General features: G+C 39.3%; 1 long non-coding RNA gene across 2 annotated transcripts in view; it reads right to left on the bottom strand.

Annotated features, from left to right (window-relative positions):
- Positions 1 to 22,082, bottom strand: part of LOC138159867 (uncharacterized) — a 63,712-nt gene extending 41,630 nt beyond the window's left edge. For both annotated transcript variants that reach the window (XR_011167993.1, XR_011167994.1), the window contains exons 1-4: positions 21,823 to 22,082; positions 21,598 to 21,692; positions 4,057 to 4,234; positions 3,300 to 3,438 (exon numbers count right to left, since the gene is read on the bottom strand). This is a non-coding gene — a long non-coding RNA (uncharacterized lncRNA). The remainder of the gene's footprint in view (positions 1 to 3,299; positions 3,439 to 4,056; positions 4,235 to 21,597; positions 21,693 to 21,822) is intronic.
- Positions 22,083 to 22,435: the final 353 nt, after the last annotated feature.

Below are 22,435 nucleotides of genomic sequence, written 5' to 3'. Positions count from 1 at the left end.
CCTTCTTAGTGCAATGTTCTGTGCCAGGTGCTGCAGAAATAAAAATGACAAATGATACATTTCCTGCCCTCAGGGGGCTTACAATCTACTTTCTTCTATTTGGCTTAAGTTGATAATAAAGGGAATTTGTCTTCCCTGGAATACTTACAACTTCTTCCATCCTACAGTTTTATTGGAAATATCAGATTGATATTCTTAAAGCATAATTTCCCAAATTGTTTTCCAGGGGAACCCTTGTGTTCTATGCAATATACCTGTCCTCTAAGATGATGATGATGATGATGATGACTAACATTTGTATAGTGCTTACTATGTGTGTGGCAGGCACTGTACTAAGTGCTTTACAATTATCATCTCATTGGATCCTTATAACAACCTTGGAATGTAGGTGCTATTATTATTTCCATTTTTTCAAGTTAAGGGACTTGCCCAGGGTCATACCACTATTAAATGTCTGAGACTGGATTTGAACTCAGAATCCAGCTTAAATCTACCTCCCCCATTTTATCTTCCTCAAACGTATTAACCCAGAGGTGTAACTAAAAACTCTGGTGACCAGGACCAAAACCACAAAATGCTCCTGGGGAAAGCAGTGGGAAAGACATCTTTTAAGACAAATTCATTTGCAGGGAGAGAAAACTGAGAAAGCTTGGACTTTGGAATATAAGACCTGATTGGTGTAGGCTCTTTTCACAATGGGGAGATAGAAACTTTGGGACATCAGACCTCATGACAGAGTCATCAGAACAGATTGAGTCAGATGTTGAATGAGGGAGTAGAGTGGGGCTCATCTGGGATGCTGACAACAATGGGAGAAGGTGGAAGCACTTCATTTGAAAGTTTTATATTTTAACTAATTATTCCTGCTAATTAGCTGATAAGTTCCATTGCCTCTATCTCCCGGAGTACAAGTTCTATCTGCCCTCTTGATCATCATCCTGGAACAAAGCTCTAGCTGCCAGTTACAAGTCAGTTACAGTTCTATGTTAATGCACACAGATGTCTTCCTTCCATTTTTCATATCTTACATGATACAATGATTTTAAACAACCTTTAATGGTCTTATAGAAACATAAAACTGTGGATAGAATTTCAGATCTAGAAGGCACTTCATCTGCCATCTAGTTCAACTCCTGGCCCCAGAAGAATTATTTCTGCAACTCAGCACCAAAGGGTTTGCTTTAAGACTTCCAGTGATAGAGAACTCAAAATTTCTTAAGGTGTCCTGCTTTACTTTTAGATAACTCTATTAGGAAATTTTTCTTTACATCTATGCTAAAAAATAATCTTTTTTTTTTTTTTTGCAACTTCTACCCACTGCTTCTAATTCTCCTCTCTGATACCAAATAAAACAAATCTAATTCTTCTACATAAAAGTCTTTCCAATACTTGGAGGGAAAAAAAAAACTCTATCTTGTCCCTTTTAGTCTTTTCTTCTAAAAAGTTATAAATATCCCCATTTCCTTCAACTGAGCTGCATATCAACTTGTGGCATTAACTCATGGTTCATTTACTTTTCTGGTTACCGTTCTCTAAAAGCTCTTTAGTTTACTGATGCCCTTCATAAATGTGAAGCCAAGAAATGACCACAGGGCTCCAGATGTATTCTAACCAGGGCAGTTGATAGTAGTTAGAATGTTGACCTTGCTAGTTCCAGAAATTATATTGTTCGATGTAGCCCAATTTTGTATTCAGTTTTTGGGTTGCCATGTCATTATGCTGACCCTCGTTGAGCTTGTTGTCCACTAAAACCCTGAAATCTTTTTCAGATAAATTGCTACTAATCATGATCTCCTTCCTCTTGTTTTTTGAATTCAAGGGTAAGGCTTTACCTTTATTTCCAAGTAACTGGAAATGCATCCAAGTAATTCATCTAATTAGGGTTAGCCAAATCTAACAATGACAACATATTTTTGTATCCTGACTCTCACATCCAGTGTAACTGGATGAACTCTCCCTCTAAACTTTTCATCATCTACAAGTTTAATAAGCATGTCATCTTTGCCTTTATCCGATGTTGGAGCCACAGGTGTGAGAGACACTGTGGCAGTCACAAGATGCCTGAGGGGGTGCACGTGACCTCTGAGGGGCAGAAGCATGGAGATGTGGAGGCCGACTCTGCCGGGCCGAAAGGGCTGACATGGCATTGAGCGCAGGGCCGTGGGAGGCCGTGTTCTCCAAGAAGAACACCCCCACAGAACACCCAAGGACACGGAGGTTGCCAAGCGAGGCTGCTCTTTATTCAGTTACATCTTAACAGTGTGGCCATCAAAACACAGCAGAGTGGAACCGTGGGACAGAGAGAGCGGGACAGAGAGAAAGAGAGAGAGGGGGAGGAAGAGAGAGAGAAAAAGAGAGAGAGAGGGGGAGCCTCCCCTTGCTTTTTCCCTAATATCCTTATCATTCTTCTTACTGTCACGTGCCATGTGGGAGCCAATCGTGCACTCTCCCGAGTGCAGGGCAAAGGAGTATGTGTTAAGAGGAGTCCGTGTTGATAAGGCACATTCAATGCCACGTCAGCCTTTCCCAACCTGGCAAAGTCGGCTCCAGGGCACGTTCAATGCCACGTCGGCCTTTCCCAACCTGGCAAAGTCGGCTCCCACGGCCCTGCGCTCAATGCCATGTCAGCCCTTTCGGCCCGGCAGAGTCGGCCTCCACATCTCCATGCTTCTGCTCCTCAGAGGTCACGTGCAGCCCCTCAGGCATCTTGTGACTGCCACAGTGTCTCTCACACCTGTGGCTCCAACAATCCAAGTCACTGATGTAAATATTAAACAGCACATGGTCAAGCACAGGTCCCTGAGGCACTCAATGACAAAATACCTTCCAAGTTGACATCAGATCATTAATGAATATTCTTTGAATCTGGCTATTGAACCAATTGTGAATCTGTCTTATCATAGTATCACAGAGAGTATATCTCCCCATCTCTACCAAAAGAATAGCTGGAAAGACATTATCAAAATAAAATATCTGCAATCCCCTGATCTTTTTTGTCAGTTTATTAACTTTTTTTTTCTTAAAAAAATCTAGCAAAATCTGTGCTGCTGAAATTAGGCTGGGTGTTGTTTTTTTCTCCCCAATCCCTGCTTTCTTTTCTAGATCTTCACTAACCATCTCTTTGATATGATATTCTAGAATTTTTTTTTCTCCAGGAATAGAAGTTATCCTTGCTGATCCATAGTTTCCAGATTCTGTTTCCCCCTCTTTTGAAAATTGACAGAACATTCTTTTCTCCCTTCCAGTGGTACCTCTCCTATTCTCAGGATCTTTTTTTTCCAGTGGTTCTGCAGTCATACCTGCCAAGTCCTTTGAGATAACTATCATCTGGTCCAGATGACTTGAATTCACACAGGGGAACATCTTCTTCTGTATCTTAGGCGTCAACCACCTTTTAGTCACTTTGGTTGTGTCTTTTCCAGTCCAAGAATCATTTTTCTTGATAGAAAAAAAAAAACAAGGAAAATAAACACTCATAAGTTTCTTTCATAAGTTATGGTCCTCCCATCCATTCTGAGCATTGAGTGGTCTTGCTCCTTCTCTAATTGCCCTCTTTCCCCAAATATGGCTAAAAGAACTCTTTGTTTGACCTTGCCCTTCCATGTCAGCCTTGGCTATCTGGAGTATTTGACACTATTTGTAGACTAGCATGCAAATACCATTTTCATTCAGCTTTCTTACCTGTCCCTATGTCCCTACTCGGTACGTTCCATGTGCATCTGCATAAATCTCTTCAGACACAACCCTTCTTCCTTGTTGAAATTTTTTCTCATTATGTCTTCAAGATTTTATTCTTGATTCTTCCTTTCCCTTCTCTTCCCTTCCTCCTCACCCTCCCCAACTTATGACTCCTCTAGCAGTTCTAAGAATTATCCTGTGTTGGTTTCTAGTAGCATCACTCATGAGTCCCTATCTGGTATGCTCCTCATGAGCAATCAACCAGTAGAGATCTATTAGAAGTGCCCACTTAGGACTGACTTCCCTTATAACATTTTAGTCCAGAGGAGCCTATCCAGCCTATCTACCCATTCTTGAAATACATTGAAATCTGCTCACCTAAACTTGGGGTTCAAGTCAGACTGTGCCTAGTTTTTCTCTCCTTTTTGATCATAAACTCTGTGAAGATATAGTCACTTGCTTCAAAGGTAGTCATCATTTTCACTTGAGAAACCAGTTCCTCCCAGTTGTTGAGACTCAGATCCAGAATAGAATTTCCTCCTGTTGTTTCTTTCACCTTTTAAAAGACAAAGTCATCATTAAGCCAAAAGAGAGAGAGAGAGCTCCAGATAATCTCTGGATAATTGTTTCTCCTCATTACAATAAGATGCCATTGGTTTGTGATTTTCTTTAGCCTTAAACTCTTTATCTTTTTCCTATTCATCCATGTGTTCTTTAGAGTAGCATACTTTAATGGCAACCTCCCTCATGCTTCTGCCTTCATTTATCTTTACCCAAATAGTCTCTATAATGCTTTCTCTTTTTCATTCCTGGATTTCTTCATATGGATATGTCTTCTCAGTTCACAATATTTTTCTCCCTCCATTATTTCCTTCATTCCTTTCCATTTATCTAGCATGGTAATTGCTATTATTGTTTCTAAAAGATATGCACATCCAGAACTATGTTAGAGTCATCTCAACAAGACTCAATATTATGTATGAGATCAGATTTGCCTCACTGTATTAGGACTTCTAATTCATCTTAATTGATTCCTATATTTTTTGCATCTGTATATAGAAATTTGAGACCATGGGTTTCATTGTTGTTTTCTTTCTTGTATTTTATCTGATATGAAGTTCTGGATAGTTTGGGTTTTTTAGGCCATCAGGGTTAAGTGACTTGACCAAGATCACACAACTAGTGTCTGAGGTCAGATTTTAACTGGGGTCCTCCTGACTCCAGGACCTGTGCTATATCCATTGTGCCACCTAGCTGCCCTTGCTTTTTTTTTTTAACTTTGAATATCTTAAATGTGTTTCTTCCTACATTATAACTACTCTGTCTGGTATTTAGTTTGGTGGACAATGTGTGTACCATCTCCTTTTGGCTCATTCTCCTAACTTCCATTCATATTAGTAAGAAAGGACCTCAGAAGGTAGCTAACTACAACTCCTTTAGCAGTTCTAAGAGTTAACCTGAACTGGTTTCTAATAGCATCACTCATGAGCCCCTATCTAGTGTACTCCTCATGAGCAATCGACCAGTAGAGTTCGATTAGATTTTAGAAAAGGGCACTTAATGAGCAGATGGAGCAAGGATAGTAGTTACATATTCATTTTTCCTAAACCAGAAACACAGTTTCCCCTTAGATGCATTGGAAAAGTAATTCATGTAAGATTAGGAAAAAAGAAACACAGAAGAAAAAGAATTGTCATGCTCAAAGCCCTATAAAGGCCAGATAGTGGTGGTGGGTAAGTGGGTAACTTCTTTTCCTCAACTTGGACCTCAAAGAAAATCCAATTCACTTGAACACTTCCAGGGAAGGAAGAGAAAGATCTGAAGGTCAAACCTTTTGTATGTACACTCAGTTCTAGCTCATCCTCTCTTGAGTCATCAATCCTTCTAGCTCTGAAATCAATTAAAAGACTTTTCATCATCACATAGTACTAGCTCTGAGTCATCCAGACTGAAACCTGGATCCTCCCAAATTTCCACATGTTCACTTCAATGGAAATGAGTCATGTAATATCTATATGTGCCTCTAGTTCTGGCTCTTGATTGACCAGTCCTCTCGTTACATGTAGTGGGTTTTCCTCCCATTTCCTTAAGTTTCAATCTCAACTCACTTTGATTAGATTTGTAAGACATTCGAAGACATTCTTTTGAATCCTAGATAGGACAGGAACTTGTCATTTCTCTATTTTAAGCCATGATCCAAAAATCCAAATCCTATATTCAAACACTGTCTACTTAACCAGCTCTTCACTTCCTAAATACATACACTTGCATTTGTATCTTTGTTATCTTCCACGTTGCCTAGCATGATCCTGGGAACACACTCCTTAACAAATAATTAATGATTGATTAGCACTAATCTATATCATCAGGAAAGATTCCTAAACCCTTCCACCCAGAGTATGCTCGTATATGTTTATTAACAGGTTCTCTGAAAATCCTGACACATTTTAAAGTTTAATCTGCACCAACATTTTCCTTATCACTTTTTAAGACTAGGCAATCAATATGACAATGAATCAAGCTCCCTATTTTTCAAAATTTGCCAATTTCTGAGGCGTTAATGCTCCCGCTGAGTATTTACCAATTGGCATTCATCAGGTAGTAATGGCTGGTCCCAGCACACTCCTTCTACTACCCCATATAAAACCCAAGAAAGCATCTTCTGAAACAAATGACCCTTCTAATCCTGCTTTAAGATAATGGTTCTAATTTTTTAAATCCTCCTGTAATTTTTCCTATATCTCTACCATGAAAACAAACAAGTTTAGAAGTCTGACGCGACTTCCATGCTGTTGAGGAGAGAAATAGATTGTGAAATCTTTCTTCATTTACTTAGAGGAAAATGGGCAGCGAGAGGATGTTGTGTTATAGAACACACCTCAACCTTAACCTTGTCCATGAAAAGAAGAAAGCAGTAATGAGAGGTGTGAGCATAGGTCGTTGAGCTAAGCTTGTAGCTCTCATTTTGGGAAACAACAGATTGGGATGAAAAGCATCTTGTTCCTAGTAAGGATAGTGGCTGCCATTTGTGTTGTTGTTGTTGACTTGTTTCAATTGTGTCTGATTCATTTTGACTGCATTTGGGGTTTCCTTGGCAAAGATTTGCCATTTCCTCCTCCAGTTTATTTTACAGATGAAGAAACTGAGGCAAACAGGGTTAAGTGACTTGCCCAGGGTAATACAGCCAGTAAGTGGTTGAGGCCATATTTAAATTTAGGAAAATGAGTCTTCCTGATTCCAGGTCTGGCCCTCTGTCTACAGTGCCACTTAACTACCTACAGAGTCCATGGGAAGAAGGAGAGCATGTGCTGTATGGAGGACATTGGAGAGAGGCACACTGGTGGACAACACCTGTCTGTGGTAAAGTAAGTTCAGACCTGAAAGCCCCAATAGCATTTCTTTTATCTTCTTTTCTTCATGTTGCTTTCTTCTGAGTTAGTCAAGTTGCTTGGCAGCAAGACACCAACGCCATTGGAGGGGAAGGCAGCAGAAAGTAAATCTCTTCAAGAGTTAAGGGGATAAAACCCGCAGAATAATTTCCTCTTAAGAGCTGGGTTCTTCTTGCATAGTTAGAAAAAGAGCTTCTCTTCTTGGCTTCAGAAATGAGTCTCTCAACCAACGGAGCTCCTTCTGTCTCAATACTACAGAGCTGTCAAGGTTACTTTTTAAAATACACCATGTACCTGGCTAACTATCTTATAATTCCACAAAATTAATTAATTTATGTCTTCACAGTTTCTAAGGGAGAAAAGAATTGTAAACATTCTCTTACAATCTCTTGACAAACTAAAAAACTCATTATATTAATACTGAGTTTTAAGAAATCTGATTAGCAAATTTCTATTGCTTAAAATAGCATATTCTCTCATCTTTCCAACTCCTTATTTTTGTTTGTAGAACAAATCCCATATGGAGTTAAGACACTCCTCATATATAGAGATATAGACACTCCTTAAATTCAGAAAAATTCAGTAGAAACAAGTAAATATCAGAAAAACTGTTAGTTAGCTATGGAGAAAGATGGAGTTCATAGAGTATAATGGGCACATGGGTTTGGTTCAAGACTTCTTCATCCATATGAATTTCCTCTGGTGACCATTTTTGGCCTGGCAGTTATTCAAGACAATCTTCTATTGGTGGTTCTCCTCTACCTGACTGGGGCTCTGTTGTGTTGTACTGTCACTCAGATAATAGACAAATTTATGCACCAAAGATCATGCTAGACAAGAAAGCCATTGAATCCTAGGGCTGGAAGGGACCCCAAGGGGTCATTAGTATGTTCTTTGCTTTTGCACATGGCTACATTAAACTATTCCGGGTTTTTAAATCTTCTTTTCTTACGTCTCCAGGAAAGGAGATTCCATGAGTTCCCTTGACAACCCTTCTTACTGTTACTTTGGGACACTGATCCCATCCCCAAAGTGTTACAAAAAAGAAAGTTCATGTGAAAAGAGCACTTAATGGTAAGAACCTAAAAGAAAAAAATAAAGGGGGGGGGGAATCCTGGAATTTCCAAGAAAAAAAAATCAAGTTCCTCTAAAACATGACAGCATCCGCAAATGGCCTGTCAACTAGTTTTGGCCACAGAATATTTGAGTCCATCTTCCTAATGGGCAAAGTCCTTTTGCCCTAATATGATTTGTCAAGCAATTACAAAGACGTCCTACCACTTGGCTTCCAGGCTGACTATCTCCTGCTGTGATAAATTGAAATTTCTTCTGTCAGTTTACTGGGGGATATACAGAACCATGACAACAGAAAGAGACCCTCATTTTTTTTTTTAAATAAGAAAGGACTCCTCCCCAAAGAAAACCATGAAATACAGCATGAAAGGGAGCTCCTCTCCCATCCCTATTGCTTTATTGCCAATGGCATGGGAGGAAGAGAATCTACTCAAAAACCCCAGACTTCTTCATGCCGTCCCTACTTAAATATGTGGGTACACTGTGAGTGACTCTTATGGTCTCAGGATTGATGTGGAAGCTATTTTTCATATTCCATTAATCATTTCTGGCAAATGATTCTACCATATCACAAACTTTCTTAGGATTTGGCTTCTTCCCATTCTCTGAAAACCAAAACCAAACAAAAACAACAATCCACAACATTCTGATCTTTTGTTGACAGTATTGGCTTTTAGGTGCTAATAAGTCACTAGAAAAATATGCCGATATTTCAATGGGCCCAAGAATTAGCCCAGTGTAGTGTTCAGTGAGCCATCCCTAAAGTCTGGAAGATCTGGGTTTGAGTTCCACCTCTGACACATACTACCTGTGTGTGAGCCAGGATAAATCACATAACCTTGTAATGCCCTAAGTAGCTTTCTAAGACAGTTGTATGGAAGGTGCTGCCGACCTACATTGGTAGAGAGAGTTTCTTATGTCAAAGAAATCATAGATTCCCCAAGATCTCACTGATGTTAGTACTCCCTCCAATGGTTCAGGTCCCAGCTCACTCATGCCTTCTCAATGCTGTTGATTCTGGTCTTTGTATTTTTAGGACTAGATGGTCAGGTTTTCATTGGGACCAAGTACTGGCTATTTCTCAGATCCTAAGTGTATTATACTGGTATATGCGATGTCATAAGAGGTAGGGTGGGATAGTGTATAAAGAACTGGCCTTGGAGTCAGGAAGATCTGAGTTCAAATTTGCCTCTGATACATACTGACTATGTGATCCTGGACAAGTCATCTAGCCTTTCAGTGTTTCAAACAGCTCTGGGCTGCCAGAGTGGCAGAGAAGGAGCCAACCTGCAAAGAAGTTCCTTTCCAGGAATTCCTGAAACTGATAAAATCACAGATTCAATAGAAAAACAAAATGGTTTTTCATGAATTGCCCTATACCATTATAATACTTGAGATCTGTGAAGTAGCCAGCATTTGGTCCCAGTATAAACTTAGCTATCTTAAGTTCCCAAAGGTGGAGGGGAAAATATGGAGATAAAATCTTCAGTAGGAGTTTCCAGGTGTCTTTTGGAATATAAAATTGTCATTACTGCAGGGATGTTTCTGATGTTTCCTTCCATCTCTCCAGGAAGAGTTTAACCAGTCAGTGGAAACTGGCTTAAAGTGGGCAATTCTCAGTTCAAAAGAGAATCAAGGGATGTCTAGTCAAGTCAACAAACATTTTATTTGAACCAGGAACCGAGATAAGTTCTGGGGATAAAAAGAAAGGAATCTGAGTCCCTTTGGTTGCATCTTTCTGAGAGCAGAGGGAAATCACTATGCCCTAGGTGCCATCTAGTTAGTGTTTGGGCATATCATTCCATCTACCAATTGAAAAAAATACTTATTCAATGCCAACAATATGCCAGGCATTAATTCTAAGCATAATGCATAGCAGAAGCATTTTAATCTTTACCAAAATCCAGAGCTATATGCAACCCTAGGATTATAGATTGATAAAGAGTGAGAATTGAAAAAACAGAAGTTTGAAAATAAATATGACACTCAAAACTCCTTTTGAATATGTTTGCTTCATTAACGTGTTGTAAGAATATAGCAGCTTCTCACAACAGAATCTTGCCCTAGCTAGCACATTCCATATTTCTATATGACAGAATCAAGCAGAAATAGACTTTTTCTTTCCAGAATTTTTTTTTCTTTTTATACTTGTGTCAGGAATAGTCTGAGAGGGAGATAACTCTAAATAAATATACCTGTATTTATATTTGCAAACCATTCCTTTTGTTTCAAGATTGAGAATTATCAAAGGGCGTTTAAAAAGGGCATAGCTACTCTTTGTATGTCATCAAAAGCAATTTCAGTAAGACTTGAAGTTCTCAATGCTAACATGGATTTGAATTCTGATTCATTGTAATGGTCAACCTTGACTCTGGAGGACCAATGATGACAGGTCTCTCTCCTCAGTGGAGAGGCCGGGGAGCTTAGATGTAGAGCGTGGCTTGTGCTGTCATCAGAGTCACTGTGTGTTTGTTTTGCCTAGCTGGGTTTCTTTTTTTCTTTGTTACAAGGGAGGATTCAATAGGAGTATTGAAAATGGGAAGTGACCTTGATGCAAAAAACAAAAAACATCAAGAGAACTTTAAAAAAAAGCAGCAAGGGAGAGAGAAAGAGAGACAGAGAAAGAGAGAGGAAGTTTTCAAATTCCCAAGCGCAGCCAAAAGCAAGCATCTGCTATATAGTTAGGAATTTGCTAAACATGGCAACTTAGATAACTTAGGGTGGTGACAAGAAAGGAGATGAGGTGAAATGAGCAGATAATATTTTATATTGGCAAGAATGGACTCCAAATAACGTCTAACACTTTCTAAAAAAACTTTTTTTTTGTTTCACCAAATATTTCCCAATTACATTTAAAAAATTTTTAACATTCATTAAAAAAATTTTTTTAGTTCCAAATTCTCTTCTTCCCTCCTGTCCCTCTCCTCTTTGAGAAGTCAAGCAAGCTGATAGCGATTATATATGTGAAGTCATGCAAAACATATTTCCATATTAGCCATGTTGCAAAAGAAAACACATACAAATGAAAAATAAAGAAAGTTAAAAAAAAAAAAAACATGCTTCAGTCTCCACTCAGAGTCCATCCATTCTCTTTCTGGAGGGGGATAGCATTTTTCATCATGTGTTCTTTAGAATTGTCTTAGATCGTTGTCTTGATCAAAGTAGCTTAGTATTCTTAAAGAATTCTTATTCCTTATTATAAAGAGACCCAAGACAATAGTTTCCTGCTCTATAGCCATAATATTTTCACCTCTTTAAAATCTGCCTCTCATCTTGGATCAGAGAGAAGGCACTACAGAGATTAGATTCGGTGAACTGAAATTTTAAATGAGCACAGAGAAATTCCCTTTACTCTGGCTGGCCTATTAGATAAGCCAAACTTGTATCATGGCTGGTCCCTGCCAGCTTGGTTCCAGAAGGATGTTCTAGGAGCCAAAGGCATGGCTTCAGATGATAGACACAGCCTACTTTTGATCTGAGGCTGTACACCCACGAACACAGGCTGGATCGAATTTATTTACTAACTTCTGTTCTTGATTTTGACTTAGTTCTTTGTGCAGTAGAAAGAGGGCTCAGTTTGGAGTCTTAGGAGCTGGGTCAGATCCTAACTGTGTCCCTTCTAGTCTTTGTGACTCTGAATAATCCACTTCCCCTCTTTAGGGTCTCTTGATTCAGATCTCTGATATTTCTGACCCCCCCCCCCTTTTCCCCTTTACTTTTGTGCCATAGATGCTATTATTCTCTTTTCTCCTCCCTCAGTCCAGCCTGGTAACCTGACCAAACCCGTCAATGCTCCTACCATTGGGGTTTTTGACCCTTTGACTTTGGTGAACTCTGAAGAAACTCATTCTCTGGCTTATGCTTTTCCCTAGAAGCAGAAGTAACAAAACAAATAGAATCATATGTGGAAAAGGTTAAGTTTGTGCATTTCTTAACCTTAGTTCAGAATTACTGTATCATTTGCAGGATCAGGACCCAGACTGTAGCTGGGTCTAGTAGTAGTATAGTAGGGGTATAGTAGTAACCCCACTGAATTAGAGATCAAGGAGTCTGGGAACCAAGCCCTGTTTCAATCACTGATTAGCTGTGTGCCCTTGGACAAATTATTAACTTCTCTGTACTTCAAATTCTTCACTCACAAAAGAGGAGAGAAGGGGGTGGTGGCGGAGGGAGCTGACTGCTTCAGTTTCTCAAATGGTATGATTTGCAAAAGTTTAACCTGAATTTGCATCATATTTATGAAGAATAAAGGCTCTTCCTGAGAATGTTTTATTTCCAGCACACGAAAGACCTGTCAGCAAAATTCCCTCATTTTAAAGGGCTGGTATGCAATTACTGTATTTGGAGCACGTGAGATATTAAAAATAGCTGCACTGGTAAGTTCTAACTTTGTTCTTTTGCCAGCCCCAAAGTCCCATGAGAGTGAGGGATTTTATGATCACAGTCCCCAGATAAAACCTGTGTGCGTCTGCCCGCTTTGTCTCATGGAAGCTTGCTGCATATGCAGATGGGCTGCAAACCAGTTGGTTCTGTAGGCTCTCATTTCAGTAGAAACTGAAGGCTGGGAAGCCATTTCAGTTCAACTTTTAAAATGAATTTTCCAAACTCTACTTAGCTGAGTTTCCTAAGCTCCATCTCTTTTTACTGTGAGACTGGAAGATATATAAGTAATACAAGACCCTACTGTGCTCAGCCTTTGTTGACTATTTAAAAAAAGCATTTGATTAAGTAGTGCAAAATGCTGCCATAGACGCCTTCCTTAAATAATGTGTTACATACAGTCAAAACCATAGGAGAGTTCTTAAATTATATAGCCACAAAGATAACTTTGATCACAAATATTAACTGATGGCCAAAATGGAGAACCATGATGACCAGAGAGATCTGTCACTTTCATGGAAGAAGTCTAACAGAGAATTCAAATGAAAAAGTGATTTCTTATTACGCAGTGAGGTCCTTTTTATGTACCTTTATGTGTATGACATTGCACTAATCCCTTTAAGTCCAAGAGCATGCTATCCATAATCATTCAGATTTTGGCCAAACCTTCCACACAGAAAAAACAAATGGATGAAAAATGTATATTGTCTAAGCCAAAGGTTCACAAAGTGGGGATGTGTCATTGCCCTGGGGGGGGTGTAGGGGGTTGAGCCTAGGAGATATGTAATCAGATCCTAGAAAAACAAGGTCACATTCAACCTTAATTGAAAGACCCAGTTGTCAGACTTGTCTTTAACAAATGCACTCTTCCCATTCCCTCTGCTATATAAACTCCCAACCTCCCCATTTGTTTTTGTTCAGTCATTTTTCAGTCTTGTCTGACTCTGAGATTCCACTTGGGGGTTTTCTTGGCAAAGATACTGGAGTAGTTTCCCATTTCCTTCTCCAGTTCATTTTAAAGACGAGGAAACTGAGGTAAACTGGGTTAACTGATGTGCCTAGGGTCACACAGCTAGGAAGTGACTGAAGCTGGATTTGAACCTCCCCCATTATGCCCCTGAGGGCAGTTATAACTTAAAGTAACCATTACGCACAGCACATGGACATGTGTCATTGGGAACATTACACAGGGCCTGTTCCCAACTGAATCACCTCAGGGGATTGTGGGATCTGAACTTAAGGACAGTGACTGGAAGTGAGAAAGAGCCTCATCTCCTGGGACAGAGAGAGTCACACAAGATGAAAAGACAAGGACAAATTGTAAGCTGGAGCATAGGTATCATTACATTATCTTTCTCCCAAAACCCAAGTCTCTTCCAAACTTTCCTAATATTGTCAAATCTTTCCAGTCACTCACTTTTTTACAGCCTTATTCTCATCTTTGATGCTCTGCTTTCTCTCCCTTCATATCCCCATAAGCCAATCTGTTGCAAAATACATCCATGTCTCTCACATATGTCCCCTTCTTTCTCCTCATACAGCTGCCAACCTTAGATTGTCATCATCACCTCTTTCCTAGACTATTCCAATAGCCCCAAATTGGTGCCCCCATCTCAGTTTTCACTCCACTCTGATTCATTCTCCACACAGCTGCCAAAGTGATTTTCCTAAAGCGTAGGTAACCATTGAGTTACATCAGTCCCCTACTCAAAAAATTCCAAGATTTCTTATTTACTCCAGGATCAAATACTGTTTCATTTTTACCTCATTTAAAATTTCTCTATTTTTGTGTAAACTTTATAATGCACATAACCATTACTTCAGTATTATGTTATTTAATCTATGAATAAAATAATATATTGAAAATGAATAAATATACATGTGAAATAATGCACATACTGAGAGAATGTGATCAAAAATTTTTTACTGATAGGTGTGTGATCAAAAAAGTTTGCAATTTGCTAGTCTAGACTATGATATGTAATTGGAAGGACAAGCCATAGAGTTGGTCCATCCATCTGATTGATCAGAACTTGCATTTGGTCAATGTTCCTGGTCCAGAATTGAGTAGGAGGAAAAGAGCAGGCTAGATCACTTTTGGGAAATCCCTTGTGCTTTTGATAACCTCAAGTTTCTTGATGAAATGAAAGTCCAACTTTTAAAATAAATATAACCTCCAGTGTTGTCATATAATTGTGAGTCATGGCATATCATAACTGTTCAAGGAATTAAAGTTGTAGGTCACCCAAAAGGTATCGGGAAGATAAATGGTAGACATGAGTTGGCTCCAACACATTCCCAACAGGGAAACGTTCAAGAGATATGTTGTAAAGTATTTCATCAGAGAGATGTATGATTGGGAAAGAGATAAGTGGCTCATGTTGTGTGAGAGAAGGACAATTGATGCATAACCCTCACACTACGTTGACATTGATAGGCAAGAGAAAGCAAGGAAAGGCTCCATGATAGGTGGAGCCCCTTTGCAATGTTTATAGATGCATATGGGCAAAAGTCACTCAAGATGAAAGGTTATATATGTGTTAAGATTTACATGGATGAGATCACAGATCCGTCAAATTATCCCAGCATACTTTGCTTTGAAAAATGTCATTGATTTTTTTAGTATTCCATTTATATCCCAATATATACCTCATTCCTTGTCTGTGCCTAGGACCTTACATTTTAATAAAGAATAGGAAAGAAAAATTTAAAAAGGAAATTCAATGAAACCAAGTTACGCATCACTCAAATTCAACAGTGAATGCTCTATTCTGTTTCCATAGTCCACCTCTTCCTCCCACCCCACCACCACCACAGAAGGAATAGAAATGAATTCTCATATCTGTACTTGGGCCCTAGCCATTGGGTAGTAATCAGCTTCAAGCCTGGTTATACTGAAATTACCTGGCATTCAGTTTTGATTGTCGTTGCGGTGCATGGTCAAATGGTTTAACTCTATAAAGTGATAGCATTTTATCAGTGGAAATGGCATTGAAGGTAATGTGTTTCCATTTGCTTTACCAATGCTCCCTGAAGTCTATGAGGGCTTTCTATCTGATTTCAAAGTTAAACCTTCTGTTCTAATCCCTCTGCTTCTTACCCCTTAAGAATGAGAGCTCCTTGAGATTAGAAACTGTCTTACTTTTCTATTTTTATCCCACGTGATTTACACACAGCAAGCTTGTAATAAATGCTTTTTCATTCATTCATAGTTGTAACTATTATATGTATCATTTCCTTGGTTCTGATTGTTTCACTTTATATCAGTTCATCTATATTCCCATGTCTCCTGTTTTTTCGTGTTCATTCTTTTTTACACTGCAGTAATATTCCATTGCATTCACATATCACATTTTGTTTAGTCATTCTTCCACTCAAAAGCATCTACTTTTTCTTCCCAGTTCTTTACTGCTATAAAAAGTGCTGCTACAAAGGTTTTGGTGGATGTTGGATACTTCAGTCTTTGATCTTCTTGGAATACATGCCTAGCAGTGGAATCTCTATGGCAGAGGGATGGGCATTTTCAAAGCTGTCCAGCTGTTCTTTGCTTCCTCTTAGGTTTTCTTTTTTTCTGTACTGTGTACATTTTACTTGATTTTCCCCCTTTCCCTCCACCCTCCCAGACTACAATTAAGTGTGGATATATATGTGTATATATACATACACACACACACACACATATATATACATATACAATATATTATTTATACATAATATATTACATATATACAATACACACATGGACATAGATATCTATAAACACACACATATACATATATATATACTCGTACATTCTATGCTTATTTCCACTTATCTGCTTCTTTGAAAGTTTCTTCCTTCATAAGTTCAAGTCTTTCCATGTTTTTCTAAATCAACCAGCTCATCATTTCCTATACCACAACAATATTCTAACCCAATCACTTTCTGTCTGAGACAGAGTCTATGAGAGTGAGTGTCCCCCCAATTTTCCACATTCTTTCTATTCTTGGCTATACAGGTTTTATTTATACAGAAAAATGTTAATTTAAAATAATCAAAATGATCCATTTTATACTTCAACAAGGCTCTCACCTTATAATATGGTCTGATACTACTGAATCTGCTTCCTTTACATCTTTTCCCTCTGGTTTCTTTGAAGTTCCTGTCGTTTTATTCTTCCAAATGAACTTTGTTATTTTTTTTTTGTAACCCAGTAAGATAATTTTTTAAGTGATTTAATTTGGATCAGATTACATAAATAGATTCGTTAGGTAAAATTGTCATTTAAAAAATTATATTGCATTAACCTACCCACGAACACTAAATATTGCTTCAATTATTTGAAGGAGGTCTAACTTAATTTGTATGAGCTCCATTTTTTCCATTCTTCATTTCACAACATGTTGACATCATGCCCAACTATTCTTTCTTTACTCTGATTTCTGATGAGGAAGGTGTTCTTACAAACACTAGCTCTATAATTTGTAATCTCTCCCTTCCCAATCTCTCAAGGGCATCACCCCACTATCATCCCCCATTTCTCTAATCTTTATTCTTTACCTATCCATTTGTTGTTTCTCTGCTTTCTACAAACCTAAGCAAGTCTCCTTCATCCTTAAAAAACTAGATCCTACTATCCAATATCTTTCCCCTCTCCCCCCTTCCTGTCTCCCTCCCTACCTCTCTCTTCACTTCGCTTCTCCTCCTTTTTCCTCCTCCTCCTCCTCCCCTCCTCCTCTCCTTTTCTCTCCTCTCCTCTTCTCTTTCCCCCTCACCCAAAAAGCTGTCTACACTTTGTGCCTCCACTTCCTTTCCTCTTTTTGATCCTCTACAACTTGGTTTCCAACTTACATCTGAAATTGCTCTTTCTGGAATTACTAATGCTATCCTAATGACTAAATCTAACGTTCTTTTCTCAATCTTCATTGTCTTGATCTTTCTTTAACCTTTTACAACTCTGATCAACCTTCCCTCCTGAATGCCTTTTCCATTTTAGGATTTTGTGGCACTGCTCTCTCCCAGTTTTTCTCAACCATCTGACTGTATCTCAGTTTCCATTGGCTAGTTCATCATCCATGTCATGCCCACTAACTGTGGCTTTATGCTAAAGTTTTGAACTTGGCTTTCTTCTCTTTTACTTCTACATTGTCATACTTGGTGACCTTGTAAATTCCAAAGGATTCAATTATCATCTCTATGCAGATAACTCCCAGATTTATCTGACCCAAGGCTATCCCCAACACTCCGTCCTGCATCACCAACTACTTACTGTACTTTTAGAATGGGCATTCAGAAGTACAAAACAGAAATCATTACTTTCTCCCTAAATCATCTTCTCTTACAAGTTTCCTTATTACTTTTTAAAAATAAACTTTTATTGATATCTTCTATTTTTACATTAATAAAATTTCTCCCTGCATCTCTTTACCTTCCTTTCCAATTACATGGTTTGTCCTTCATTCTTGAAGAGGACCATGACATCATGAGTCTGATCCATGACTGGTAAGTGAATTGGAGTATAGTGAGGGAGGGTTATGCAAAGTCACCAGCCTCACTTTCTCTTCCAGAGCCATCTGGGTCCAGCGGCCAGATATAGATCAGGACAACTGAAGATGGCCCCTGTCGAGTCATCTAAATGACAAAGGAAACTTTTAAAAGGAAAAGAGGAGGAAGAGGAAAAATTGACAACATTAATATATTGATAAATTCTGAAAATATATGCAGTGTTCCACAACTATGGACCTCCCACCTCTGCAAAGGAGTGGGGAGAAATGCCTTCATATCACTTCTCTGAGGTCATGCTTGTTCTTTCTAATTTTGCAGCATTCATTTTCTATTTTTTTGTTGTTACCGTTCTTTCCATTTACATCGATTTAGTGTTACTGTTTTCTTGGCTTTCCTTACTTTGCTCAGCATCAGTTCATGGAAGTCTTTCCATATTTCTCTTTATTTATCATATTCATTATTTCCTAGAGCATAGTGACATTCCATTGCATTAATGTATGCCAAATTGGTTAGCCATTCTCCAATCGATGGAATCAACTTTGTATCCATTTCTTTGCTACCACAAAAGGTGCTTCTGTAAATATTTGGGGACTTCCTTTTTATCGAGGACTCCATGGAGAATAAGCCTGGTAATGTAATCTCTGGGTCAAAAAATAGGGACATTTTGGTGACTTTACTTGCATAATTCCAAATTGTTTTCCAAAGTCGTGGTGCTAATTCATGGATCTAGCAATAATGCGCTTCTGTGCATTTCTTCCCCAATCTCTTCTCCTCCAAACTTCAAAGCTTCGCTTTGTCATCTCTCACACTTTCCGAGGACTGGATGGTTCTTTTCTTTGTTAAGACCAACTTCTCCCCTTGTGCACTTAATCCTCCTATCCCCTTTAGGGACTTGCTCCATCAGCTATTCTTACTCTTTCACTTCCTGCCCCTCCTCGCCTTCCTCTTCCCCTTCCTTTTTAATCTCTTCCTTTTTGCCTACAAACATGCTCAAGTCTCCATTACCCTAGGAAAGTAAGCTTACCTTTCATTCTGCTGTTCTATCAATATGTCATCCTATTTCTATGTGTCCTTCTTAAGCTTTTTTTGGGGGGGAGGGCAATTGGGGTTAAGTGACTTGTCCAAGGTCATACGACTAGTTTTTGTGTCAAGTGTCTGAGGTCTGATTTGAACTCAAGTCCTCCTGACATCAGGGCCGGTGCTCTATTCACTGTGCCACCTAGACACTCCCCTTCTTAAGCTTTTGAAAAGTGTAGTACAAACTCCCTGACTCTATTTTCTTCAAAACTCTCTCAGTCTTGAAACCGCTTATCTCTATTTTCTAGGTTCCCTTCTTTTGATCAGCTTTCCTTCCTTTTCCCTCCTGAGTGTGTATGTTACCTTAGGCTCTGGTATTAGGACTTTTCTTTCTCTCTTTTCTCTCCCTTGGTTATCTCATTGTGTCCTCATGGCTTCAGTTTTCACTTCTATGTAAAGTGAATTATAAATTTCTATGTCTGCTCTGAGAGGCAGTGTGGTATAATGGATAGAGATAACCTGGTTTCAAGTCCTGCTTCTGATATGTACTGGCTGTGTGACTCATGTCAAATCACTTAACCTTTTGGTGTTCTGGGCATCTCTCTAAGACCTCCAAGTTGCAGAGAAAGTGTTGGCCTCACCAGGGGGTTGCCTATGCTAGTGAAATCATAACTTTTATCCCACCTTCCAGCCCTGACCTCTCTCTGGGAACTTCAATGGTATATTTCTAAACCTTTGCTGAGCAGGTCTACTTGATTGCTGAGATTCTTCAAACTCAGTGTATCCAAAACAAATCCACCATCTCTCATCCTAAACTTTCTTCTTTCTATTAAAAATAATCTTCCAAATTCCCCAAGCTGGCAATATCATCTGGTAATATTCTTGGACTCATTCTCTTTTCTCACCTCTCAGATTTAATCAATTACTTCAATAGCTTCTCTTTCCATATCAAATAACCCAGGAACTGCTTAACCTGCCATTCAAGACCCATTACATTCTGGCTCCAACCTCCCTTTCCAGCCTAATTTCACAACACTAATGAGTTTTGCTACAAGTATGCTATACTCTAGCCAAACTGAACTAGTCCCTGATCTTATTTTGTTCTCTTTTACCTCATGCCAAGAACAAATTCTCTGTCCCCTTGTGCTCCACCCCTAAAATCTCCACCCATTACAGAACCACAGAATTTCAGAGTTAGAGGGTACCTCAGATGCCATGTAGTAGATACCATACCTGAACAAAAATCCTGTCTCCAGCTCACTCTAAAAGTGATCATATATCCTCTGCTTGAAGACAAAGGCAGGTCATTCCACTTGGGGACAGACCTGATTTTTAGGACATTATTCCTTATATCAAGCTTACCTCTTTGAAACTTCTATCTTTTGCCCCTCGCTCTGTCCTCTAGGGCCAGTGTTCCATACACATGCACACATATATTTACCTTAGGATAAGGGACAAGAGAAGAGGGAAAGTAGGTAAAGCCAGCCAGACCTAGAGTTAGGATGACCTCGATTCAGAGTCATATATATGTGCATGTATAGCATATGTGTTTTCATAATCATATATGTGTGTATACATACAGAGAGAGAGATAGGAGTTGTAGTTCAATCATTTTAAACATGTCCAACTCTTTTCTTCATGACCCTATTGGGGGTTTCTTCACAAAGATATTGGAGTGGTTTGACATTTCCTTTTCTAACTCCTTTTACAGATGAGGAAACTGCGGCAAACAGGGATAAATGTCTGAGGCCAGATTTGAACTCAGTTCTTCCCAATTCCAGGTCTGGTACACTGTATGTATGCATGTAAGTACACATGTATATGTATATGTACATGTATATGTGTGTGTGTTTGTCACTTAATTGTCCTGTAGAGTTTTGGATGTGAGATTGAGGAGTCTTAAAAGGGTTAGGCGGGAATGGTTATCAAATTGGGGTGAAAGAAGGTCTGGATGGGTGAGAGAAAGTCCTCATTTGATGGTTCCAAACCAGGAAATATTAGGTAAAGTGTTCAGGACTCTTAGTGGTGTGATTGTATGAATCAAGGGAACACAAAGAACTTCTTTCCCCACTAATGGCTTCATAAGTCAGAATTGGAAAAAGTCACTAGTCTGACCCACCATAGTAGATTATGGGTCAGAATGTCTTTTCCTTGGTCCAGACTTGGGATTTAGTAAATTTAGGGGGCTCCCAGATGGGGAAACTCCACCTACCAATGGACATGAGCATCTTATTGTCTTAGAACGTTGTCTGGGAAGCCAACAGAGTAAGCCACTTGTACAGACCCCCACTAGTATGTGATCAGACACTTTGCTCAGCCAGTAAGGATCTGGATGCAGGTCACCCCACCTGCGGGACTGGCTTCTATCCGTTATGCCCCCTTCCTCTCTTAACCAGACATAAAGTCATAAACAGACATCTCTTGTCCCTTATCCCAAGGTAAATGAGAGGATTTTGAATTGGTTACCATATATTTGCCTAAGATGAGTCAGGAAGGAAGAAATGCCTCCTCAGTCTTAAAGCAAAAATGAATTCATATCTAAAGGACACAGTATCCAGAAAGAGCACAGCCTTACCAAGTTATCATCTATCTGGCATTTTCATCACGGGTCTGGCACGTACCTCCAGTTGCAAAGGATATGAAGAATTTGATTCTGCATGTAAATAGAAGCTTAAAAAAAGGAGATATGAAGTCAGTTATTAGTTTGAAAACCCCCCTCACCAACCACAATGCTCAAACACAAAACAAAATCTGCTTTGATCACCTTCCCACCCAGACTGTCAGTTTTACAATTACTCACAATTCGATTCACACGTTAAAGCAACAGCAGCAGCAGCAGCAGAGTAAAGGTCCAGGGCTACAAAAGGTTCCTGGAAAAATGGGACTTCTTAGCCTTAGCAGACATTTGCTGAAAATACCTGAACCCTATGCCTGGAGTGGTGATCTCACCAAAGAGACTTGTGCCTCGAATGGGCAACCTCCAAGGAAAACCCAGGGAGCGGCAGGATGTGGTGATAGTGATTCAGAAGTAGCCCTCTTCCCCCTCTGTCTGAGTCAGGGCTGAACCACATGGCCCCCACATGCGACAAGGAGACTCCTGTGCTGTTGAAGGGCTAACTTCTCGATGAGCTGTCAACCCGAGGACTTGCCCAGCTTGCATTCATTATAGGCACCCGGGGCTCTTTATCTTGGGCTAATTTGTAATATGAGTTATGTCTATCTAAATGACTCCTTATGATTACAGTCAGGCAAGATCGATTTTTTCACTTTTTGTCATAAATCATGCTGTGGCATGGAGGATGTGGAACTTCCTAACCCCTGATCATTCTTCCTTTCAAACTGGGGCAGAGTTTTGTCAATGTAACCAGAGGCACTGGGAGGGCTCTGGAGCTTAAGGGACATGACATGGTTCT

This window comes from Petaurus breviceps, unplaced genomic scaffold (assembly GCF_028583685.1).
Source record: "Petaurus breviceps papuanus isolate PSGF00001 unplaced genomic scaffold, PetGlider_PUasm1.0 178, whole genome shotgun sequence".
NCBI classification, from domain to species: Eukaryota; Metazoa; Chordata; class Mammalia; order Diprotodontia; family Petauridae; genus Petaurus; species Petaurus breviceps.
The sequence above is the reverse complement of the archived record's forward strand: the minus strand, read 5'-3'. Positions and strand labels throughout refer to the sequence as shown.